The following is an 11578-nucleotide window of genomic DNA, read 5'->3' on the forward strand; positions in this document are numbered from 1 at the left end:
CACGCCTCCGCATCTGCGACCCCTCAGCCTCCCCACGGTGAATCCCACCCAGGGGCTGAGGGAGACCCTGCTGAGGAGTCCTTCAGTAGGACGGAACGGCCGTCCAGTGCTTCCAGGTTTTCCTTGGTGGTCTAGCTTCAATTGACTCATCCTTTCAACTATGAGAACCTAATCCTTGTCTATTTTTAAAAGAATTGTTTTTCTGATGACTATTGAAAACTAATTTAGTTGGAATTTTAAATTACAGTTAAATACTATTTCAAGAAATTACTTTTTGGGAAGATAATCTACTGAGTTCTTTACAACTTTCTAAAACATGGTACAGAATATAAACCGTGTTATTCGTTTATAATTGATCAAGTGTCAGGACAAAATCTTTTCTTTAGATAAGAGTTCCCAATCAGTTTACTTACCTTTCAAATCATGATTATAGTTTAATAATTCTAAACACTTTTATAGAACATATGATTAGTAGATAAATTTGTTTTTGAATGATCCGTATTTCGCAAGAAGTCTGAATTATTAACCTGACCAACAAACTGTAATGACATACCATCCTTAAAAGACAATAAATTTTATATTATTCAAGAATAGGCCTTTTGTAGAAAAAATAATTTATTTGGGAATAATAAAACTTTAAAAAATTACATGGTTTATAGAGTCTTTATTTTTATAAAGTTGACGAAAACTGAACTGTCTCAATGGAACTGGTGATCAAAGAAATAGTGCTTTATATATGAAGTATTGGGGCTACTCATTTTGATATACACTTGTGAAACTGGGTAGAATTGATTTTACAGGTAGGTTACAAAAGAATGTTGTGTATTGTGTTTAGCTGGTTTTTTGAAAACACACACTCAAATAAACTAAGAACAGAGAACTTATATAAGTAATCATCAGTAATAAGCTGAAACAATAAAATACCTTATTCAAACTTACAGTGCAAAGATCTATAAAATACTCACATAAATCAAGCTATTAATTTAAATGATACTGAGAACCTACGTTGAATATTATATGAAGGCAATTATTAGAGATTACAAAAAATGTAGTATGTTTATCTACGTATGAAATTATCTTTAATTCAAATAAATTAATAATTACAACTTAATTAAACTGCAGGATGATTAGTTGATAATGATTTATCAAAGAAAGGATAATATGTGACTTGATAGCAATACACATGTATTGGAATTTAGTCGTCAACTAAAGCAATTAAAACTTTTCTACTAAATTAATTCCAAAAAGCGCTCTTAAAGGTTTTTATTAAATGTAACATTACTAAACAGTAGCAACTTTATTAGTATTACACTAAGATTCTGATATGGAGATTGGAATTCAGTCCCATCTGCTTGTTTTCCAGTGTTCACTTAATTCCATAACTGAAGTAGGACTGAAATCTAAATACATGAACCTTCACCGATTACTAAAATGTATTAATTAATTAGTGTTGCTGTTAATAAAACACCATAAATAGCTGGTAGACATACAATAATGTTTGTTGTTTTTAAATTAAAAGAATGTTTGGCATCATGTGTTAACGGTCGTCATCCGAGTATAACCCTTATTTTAAATATTTGTGAAAGAATCGGTCGTGATATCCTCATAGTTCATACTTGCTATTCAAATATGATTAACCAATTAGAGGTGAACATATGCTCGGTAACATATAAAATGACTGTTTCTGCTGTTTTTACTAAGATAACTAATTCAGGTCACATGCAATCACTCAGTTTGTTAGTTTGTCAGTGTGACTAAAATTATTTCTTGTTTTCATTCGTGATACATTTCACTTTAAGTAGAAGACTCTTTGAAGTATAAACCAATAGTTCTGATTCTATATGAAGTCAAAGGTACATAAGGCTGGGGATTTTTAGTAAGAATTTCCTTTCATTTTTTCTGAACTCTTTACTAAGTACACTTTGGATTGATTGATTGAATGAGACGCAAAGAGATTTCTTTGGTCAATTTTAAAAAATATAAGTCTGGTCACAAAATTAGTTTTAATAATAATCTAATCTGTAACACAGTTATAAATCAGATATCACCACTGGTCATTCATTGGTCAATTCTGTTGTTTAGCACAACACCGGTAACGTTTCTGCAGATCACCTTCAACCTAGCTCCACTCATAGACGTTTTCTATTCCCAACAGTTTTATTATCAAGCGTAAGATGTTTAATTACTGTAATCATTTTTGACGATCATGAAAAATGAGGTCGAAAATTACTTAATCCGTTGTACTATGAAATGGTTTTTTGATGAAGAAATTTGATATAATAAATTATCATTTTAGGAGTGTTATCCAAATACTCAGATCCAAGAAATACAGTATTTAGTCATGCATTAAACATTAAGAATTCGATAGTGTATATAAAGTCAGTATTTCTAAACTTTGAAATAAGTATTTTTCCTGTGAGTAAAAGTATACTACATGCGGATTTCGATCGACGCTTTAACTGACCAGTCGGGCTCAGGTAAGTGAAGCTAACATTTCATTATCAGAAGGGGGTTTTGTGGAGATTTTAGTAATTTATATAGTTGTAACTTTGAAACAATGGGAGCGAGACCACCATCGAAAACCTGGAAGCACTGGATGGCCGTTTCGTCCTATTGTGGGACTCCTCAGTAGTGCGCATCCACGATCCCGCCTCGCGTGATTCCAAACCACGACCTATCAGTCTCGCACGCGAGCACTTAACCACTAGACCACTGAGCCGGCATCCAACGGTGTTAATGTCTACCTTCAATCAATCCACGAAATTGAGCAACCATTCACCAATGTCTTCAGTGAGTTGAGGAGTCCTACAATAGGATGAATCGGTCGTCCAGTGATTCCAGGTTTTCCATGGTGGTCTAGCTTCAATTGACTCATGATTTCAACTATATAAAAATGACATTTTATTGTTGAAAAATATATAAACATTCAGAGCGTATATACCAACGTCATTTGTTTAAGGAATTTTTCTAGGGTTACAAAACATATCTCTATTCTGAAATCGAAGTATGTATACTAAGTTTCTCATTATGTAGTTTTATACTATCTTCTTTATCTTTTATATTCTCATAGTCTTTTTTGTACAGGCCAACATTGGTCCCCCATTATTCTTTATCACACTTGTTAAGATGTAGATTTAATAGAGTTGGTAAACAATAAATTATTTGTTGTAACTTAGTTGCTGGATTAAACAATAGGCTTTACACGTCAAGAATAGTTAGAAGTCACGGATGCATTTATTCATCAAATTAAGGTTGACGGCTTTCTGTTTGAAATGCTTTTTCTGAAGATATTTATTCCTTATTTCAAAAACATATGTTTTGTTATGATAAAGAAAATAAGTTTTCATCCAACTTGAATGCTTCTTTCTTCACAATACATCCTTTTTGCTATAACTGGTTTACCTATTCTGGTGACCACAAATGCACCATTCTAAGATAACAGCAAGTCATTGACGACTTTGGAACACGTAATTCTAGAGAACTGAAAGCAGTGTATTGTGAAATCATCTTATCAATCTTATATTATGGTTTCAGTGGTTACGGGGGTATCTGTTTTCATCAAAATCACTGATCACGTTATTTATATTCAACATGCTGATTTAAATGTATACACTTAATTCTCGCGAAATCTATCTCAAACTTGTTTGATTAGCGATGTAGTTAAGCATTATCATAAAGCTTTAATAAATTTCAAGCGGAAATATCCAAATATGAAATTCTAGCCGAGTGGTGACCAGTGTTTTACTCGTTTTTTTGGTAGTTATATAAGTCTATCGACCAAGAAATTTAGTGTAATCGTCAATTTTAATGATACATTACTAAGGTTTTTGTTTTGGTGTTGGGTACCTGAAGTCGGGTAAAGAAAGATATAAGTTTAGATATCCTCCCACTCGTTACTCATCGTTAAGATGAATCTCCGTGTTTTGGAGTAACTTATGATTTACTTCATATAAGATCAATCGTCACCTACTATTTAAGTTATCAGAATGAGATTTTAAGTGGCTACTTTCGTGAGGTAGCGTCAACATCAGATAATCTTGTAAACATTTAAGTTCATAATGCTAGGTCATATCGTTTAAATTATACTAATATAAGGTTGACCATGATTTACACTATAGGACTTGATGTTTTGATTATAATCACCTTGTGAATGCATAAACAATGATATTTCGAAACAATGAAAAGGATTTGTAGCTTACGTAAAAAATGTTAGCAGTGTTAAGTTTTTGGTTGGGCAATATAATCAGGAAACACGTCAAGTATAAGTGATTAGTCTGTTATAATGACATGCATGTGATTGTCTTCATATGTTGATCTATTTATCAGGTTAGCCACTGACCACATGATTGACTGATTTAATCCATATCCCTTGATGAATTGGGTCTGTTTGATATGTCTGTTGATCATCAGTCTATCTTGATCCCACTCTTTTTACATTCTTTGGAAGCATTAGAGGTTGCTTGATCTAGAATTTTGACATATTCGAATATATATCCATAGTTGTTGTTTAGCTCATTCACATCTATATACACTTGATTGAAAGAAAGACATAGCACATTACTCTATTGGTGCAAGTTATTTCTTAGGTGATATGTAGCTGAATATATATACATGATCTCCGAAATCATTAACCGGGGAATTAGTTCGATATTCTATCTAAAGTATATATATATATATATATATTTACCGATCGCTAAATATTTTGCTCCACGCCAAACGACCTCTTGTAGATAATTACTGGAATTCAGGTGGCAAAATTTTCAATTCTCCTACAAAATTATCAGAACTAAACTGTTTTAAAATGGTTGGGTATCGACTTAAAGAATTTCCATATGTATATTCAGTACATTACTTTTACAGATTTCATTTAGCCTTTAAATATGTATACACTTGGAATGAAAAATGCTATTACATAGTTAATATTTAATACATGGAATGTGGCTAGTAGTGGAATCCGAGATGCACATTTCGTCCTATTTTGGACTCGTCAGGTGAATATAACTGCATCCCAGATTCTGTGTTCACATCAAGACTCAAGCCTGGTACCGTTAGCTTCAAAATCCATCGCGTTTCCCACTAAGCTACTGAGTTCAGATAGTCACGTACTTGTGCAATGCATGTAAGTTCTAATTTAGTTTGAAATGGTTTTGATTAACGTGCTGTTGATATTTTGACCGAAATTAGATCAGCCGTTGTTGGGATATATGGATCCTGTACAGATTGATTCAATATAGCTAATAATGACACAAGTTAAAATAAAACAGATAAAATGTGGCTAGCAGTGGAATTAGATGGTTCTCTGGTTATTTCTAAGTGAACTTAGAGAACAAATAAACAATCTCAAGAGTAATTTATTGTTCTGAACTTTTAGATAAATGAAGGCATTTAAAAACAAACTCTATGACTATAATTTCCTGTACCCTACTAGTATTCAGAAATCTATTTCTTAAATGCTAACGGGACTGACACACCTTATGAAAAAATCATGCCATATTCATTGACTCGTTCTGAATGCTTCTAACAGTTCAACAATACACAAAATCGCACCGTGATGCTTTTTTAACTAGTATTATGACCCTTTTTAAACTTCATCGCCGAAAATTGGCGGACACTAGGAAATAACCAACAGTACTGGTCACAACGGAACAAAAGATTATTTTGATATTCTGCAGCTATCATAAATTATGTACTTTAAAGGATATGATTTTCGACTTTTCGAACTAATATAACACTGTTTTACATTGGTGATAAGGATAACTTTGTATTTGTTAACAGACATTATAACGTTCAAATTAGCTTATCTATCAGGGATTAAAATGTCTGATGGAATTATCTCGAAGAGACTTCAACAGCATCCTAAACTATTCCAATACAAGAGTATTATTCTGAGCGAACAATACTCTAAATTCTAAATCAGAAAGAGTCCAAGAATCAATACCATAAGAACCACAGCGAAATTGTGTAAATGAGATAAAGTGTAGCGAATTTAATGCTATATACGTTGGTGAAACATCACGGCAGCTGTATGTGAGGTGAAGGAACACAAAATTCGCTGGAAGCATATTCCTAAATCTTCAGAAGACCTGGAAAAAACAAGTGAGCGATAGCATTCCATTCCATAGGGTCTGGTCATCCAACTGATTTCAGTGAAATAAGAATCATCCCAAAATATTTTGTTCCTTACAAAGAGAGATTAACAGCTGAAACTCTACACATATGGACAAATTCAAATACAATCAATAGGAGAGATGGAAGATAATTAGCTGTCCTATGGTGACTAATTAATCAATAAACCTGAACTGCATTTCACATTTTACTTCATTTACTCCACCTCGTATTATGTGGACAACAACGATTATTTTCACTTGTTCTAATCACTTAGTTTATCTGAATATATAATAAACAATAAGCTTGGTCAACACAATAATACAAACAATTGTTTGTTTATTTTCTCTCATTGTATACATGCTGTGACATGTTTGATCGACATCATCTAGCCAACCCACTATTTTCATCAAATTCCTAATCAGAGACGATATCTGGTCAGTGAATTTTTCTCATATCTGATCTATGTACGCATACATACAACACAATTTTCTCCACTTTTTACACCCAATGTCTCATACGCACTACAATTAATCTTATGTTCATTGTTAACATGATTGCACGACTTGTTTAGTAAACAGTTTGATTTTTGATGCATGATTTTCGTCCCTTGAAAATGTTTGAACCGGTGAAACATTAAATTTACTTAATATGGAATCACTGAGATTTGTATAAATATAATTTTCCTCCTTAATGTCTTAGATTAAGTCAGTCCCCAACTACTTTGAAACTATTCGTTCAAATTTAGATGAAAGTTGTTTGTTTGTTTGTTTGTTTACACCTGTTACTCCCAATGGAGTATAGGCCACCGACCAGCATTCTCCAACCCACTCTGTCCTGGGCCTTCCTTTCTAGTTCTATCCAATTTTTGTTCATTCTTCTCATATCTGTTCTCCATTTCTAGGCTTAATGTGTTCTTTGGTCTTCCTCTTTTCCTTTAGCCTTCAGGATTCCATGTGAGGGCTTGTCTTGTGACGCCGTTGGGTGCTTTCTTCAATGTATGTCCTATCCACTTCCAGTGCTTCTTCCTGATTTCTTAGATGAAAGTATTTATATATTTTAACTTTAGTATACGATTTTTATGTAGGAAGCTGCAATGTAACCATTGACGCCAAAGTCTGATAATCGTAAAGGAAAATTGGCTTATAATCCATTAAGAAAAATAAAAAGTAATATAGATAGAGGTTTTTTCTAACATTCTCAATGACTATTTCTTTGTCATAGAATTGTTCCCTAGGAATGATATGATAAATAAGATAGACTAAACATTTACGTAAATAATGAAAATAATTTCAAATCTACTAAACCTTGGTTTATTTACTTTAAAACAAAAATGTAACATTTAATACCCATGTGATATTTAAATAATATTAAATTCCTCTAGCCTACAAACTAACAAAAACATGATTATTGAAATTTGTTTAAATGTCATGTTTTCTGTATGTACAATTATTTAAAAATTTGTCTTTAAAAGTAACTACGAATAAAATAAAAGTCACATAACATTTCTATGGAAAATTCACTTAGTATTGTTAGTTTGAATCTTCTCAATGATGTCTAGGACTACAACTGGTCAGTCTCTTGTTGGGCATATTGTGCGTATTGCCTCGATAAAGCCGTAATTCACAAGTATTATAAGCAAAGATGGACAGGTATATCCGGCTGATGAGTCCCGAATAGGACGAAACGAGCGTCCTGGATTCCACTGCTAGCCATTGTCCATCTTTGCTTATAAATTCTATGGAAAATGTTTTTAGTAAAAACTGCACATCATTTTGAATATATTCTTAAAATCACTAAACAATTAGTTCATTAAAGGAATCCTTTCTAACTAGTGAATTATCTGAATGATAAAATTGCAAACCATATTAATATTCTAGCGAATATACAAACTTTTTTAGACTGAATAATTAAATTATGGTAGACTAAAGCTTTATATATGTGATGTAGGTTTAATCTCAGACTACTTCTAATGTTTGAAACGATTTTCCCTATGATACAGAATGAAGAGTCTGATATATGATGTTAAGATCTACTGCATATTCTAAAACAAATGATACAGTTGATCAATGCTGCCTTTTCCATTCCCATAGAAGTGAACTCTCTCGGATAAAATGAAATAAAGCATCAAAAAATGACCTAGTAATCTGTCTCCGCAAGAGCAGACGACGTGATACGTATGAATGTCATCCATCACTAGTGAGTTAATCAATCATATAGAGACAATAAGTCGGTTGATGCAGTAAGTTTTATAAAAATTTCGTTGCATAAAGTATCACGTCAATTGACCTATTTACATAGATCCCAAGTGAGGACCGAAGTCAGGGGAGGCTGCTTACTCGCCCCCTTTCTATTTCTTCTGACGATTTATCAAATTATAAAGACAGGAAGCACGGAATACAATGGACATCTCTCAATCAACTAGACGATTTGGACTACCCAGATGACCTAGCTCTTCCATTTCACCCACATCAACAAATCCAAGTCAAGACGACTAATGTAGCAGCAGCCTCTACACCAGTAGGCCTCAACATACATAAGGAAAAAAGCAACATCCTCAAATACAACACAGAAAACACCAACTCAATCACACTTGATGGAGAAGCTCTGGAACAAATGGAAACTTTCGCTTACCTGAACTGCATCATCGATAAACAAGGAGAAGCTCGTGCAGGCGTAAAGGCGAGGACTGGCAGAGCGAGGGCAGCATTCCTAAAAATAAAGAACATGTGGAACTCAAAACAACTATCAACCAATATCAAAGTGAGAATCGTCAGTACGAACGTCAAGACAGTTCTACTGTACTACACGCATAAATTTTCTGGAAAAAAAAATTTAAGACAGCTTATCCTCAAGATATTCTGGTGAGTTTCACAGACATGTATGGTGAATGAGGTTTCTTTCTTCCATCACTAGAGCCCACTTCTGAAAATCTGTCAGTTGTGTCTTGCTAGTATGTTTTCTGTGAATAGATTTTTGAATAGTTTTATCTTGTAAATTACTAGAAAAAACAATCGGATCCTTGTGCAACGTTTATTTTCAAGTCACTTGTCCAGGACTAGATACATATTGCTCGCATAATTACGTCTGTTACCCAGCGTAGAGATGCACTGACCCCTTACCAGTATTCTCCATTCAACTCTGTTCTGAACCATCCTATCCAGCTGTTTCCAGTTGATATTAATTCTTTTCATGTTTTTTTTCCGATTCCCGACTTAGTGTGTTCTTTGGCCTTCCTCTTTCTCATTCCCCCCACTATGATTCTAGGTAAGCGCTCGCCTCGTGATGCAGTTTAGTGATTCCCGTAATATTTCCTCTATCCACTTTCAACGTCTTTTCCTAACTTCCTTCTCATCTGGAAGTTGCTGCTACATTAGTTGTCTTGATCTGGATTTGTTGATGTGTATGGAATGGAAGAGCTAGGTCATCTAAGAAGTTCAGGTCGTCTAGTTGACTGCGAGATGTCCATTGTATTCCGTGCTTCCTGTCAAATTTTGAGGTCTTCATAATTCAGTCAACCAACAGAGGAAAGAAGAAGAGAGGAGTCAGCAGTCTTGCATGACACCGGTCCTGACTTGGAATGCGTCTGTCAGCTGTCCTCCATGCACGATATTGCCTTGTATTCCGTTGTATGAATTCCGTGTGATGTTGACGATCGTATCAATTGCATCACTGTGTCGAAACAAGTTGCATAAGCTTCTCTTTATTCAAGTTGTCAAATGCTTTTACACAGTCATAGAAGTTGATGTGTAGTGATGGGTTCCATTCAATTGGTTGTTCAACGATGATCCGTAGTGTCGCGATTTGGTCTGTGCACGACCAATCTTTACGGAATTCGGCATGTTGATCTTGAAGCTGGACGTCTACTGAGTCTTTCAACTGGTTCAGCAACATTGTTGAAAACCTTTCCTGGTACTGATAACAAACTGATGCCTCTGTAATTCTCACATTTCCTCAGATCCCCTTTCTTTGGTATCCTGATCAGGTATCCTTGTTTCCAGTCCGTCGGCACTTGTTCTTCCTCCCATATCTTCCTGAATAGAACGTGAAGCGTGTTTGCAGTTACTTCAATGTCTGATTTCAGTGCTCCAGGTGGTATATTGTCAGATGCTGCTGCTTTCCGATTCTCGGTTTGTCTAATGGCCATCCTGATCTCTTCGATCACTGGTAGAGTGACATCTATGGGAAGGTTTGTGTGTGCTGCTTCTATGTCTGGTGGATTTAATGGGGCTGATCTATTCGAAATTTTTTCAAAATGTTCTACCCACCTGTTCCACTGTTCTTGAATCTCAGTGATAGACTGGATATGTATAAATATATGTTTCAGCTTTAAAAGGAATCTTTCTGAAACCACTACCTTCACAAAACTAATTTGTAAACCTCATTCGCTAGTTAAACAAGTTAAACAGGTCCATTATTTGGAACAGTACCCATTGTTAGGCCTATAAATTCTTCAGTTTGGCAACTGGTAGATATTAGTTAGCTATTTTGTGATATTTTAATGCTCCTCACCAATATATGTATAATGCGTCCTTTTCTAAGTTAAGGTCATCATCTTGATTTTAGGAATAAAATTTACATTAGTTCATACTTTCAAGTTACAATTTGAATCATCTTTAGTGACTAAAGAAAAAATGTGTTAAAAGAAGTTCCAGTGTGAGACCAATAGATCATTAATCGAAGGAATAGTAAATTCATTAATAATACTTAATATATGTCACCATATATCAAAATATAACTGTGGTCACAAAAAAACGATCATTTACGTTCAAGTAAATTTAAGTTTTTCAACACTCACTCTGCAGTTGATTAAAAATGCATACTACTATGAATTTGTTAACCTACATTAATAAAGCACTTAGTTTCATTTCGTTTCCAACGTTTCTCTAAATGATGTTGGAAGTATTTTTAAACATCGAGGTTATTATGATATAAACATTTCCGACAAGTAAGACCTAATGTGGTATAGTGTTTAAGGAATTAGTTATGTCATTTATTTGCACGTATACAAAATGAATTTACATAAGAATAAATGCATGGACGTATTGTGGTATGGGTTACTTATATCCACATAAGTAGTATATAACGATGGTAAGGCAATGAATGTATTTCAGTAGAAGATCGATAACGAAAGAACGGGAACGAAACGCAATTGCTATGAAAATGCATAAACAACAATGATCGGAGACGATGGACTGATATTTGCAGAAGGGAACGGGCAAGATTGAGACGATTGATAGTTTGCAAATTAACTATTTACTATATAGTTCGCATGTTTTACTTAGATATTCCTTAATTTTATGCCTAAATACATTTGATTGTTCCCACTTGTCTTCTTGTCCATTACAGCATCTTATTCTGTCTTAGATTGCATTCAAATATCTTATTTGTTATTTTATAGGTAGCGCTAAATGTACTTATTTGGTTCAATTACACATTTGATTCCTATTGTTTATTTTATTATACTGTGATA

The sequence above is a fragment of the Schistosoma mansoni genome, chromosome 1, assembly GCF_000237925.1.
Source record: "Schistosoma mansoni strain Puerto Rico chromosome 1, complete genome".
Taxonomy (NCBI): Eukaryota; Metazoa; Platyhelminthes; class Trematoda; order Strigeidida; family Schistosomatidae; genus Schistosoma; species Schistosoma mansoni.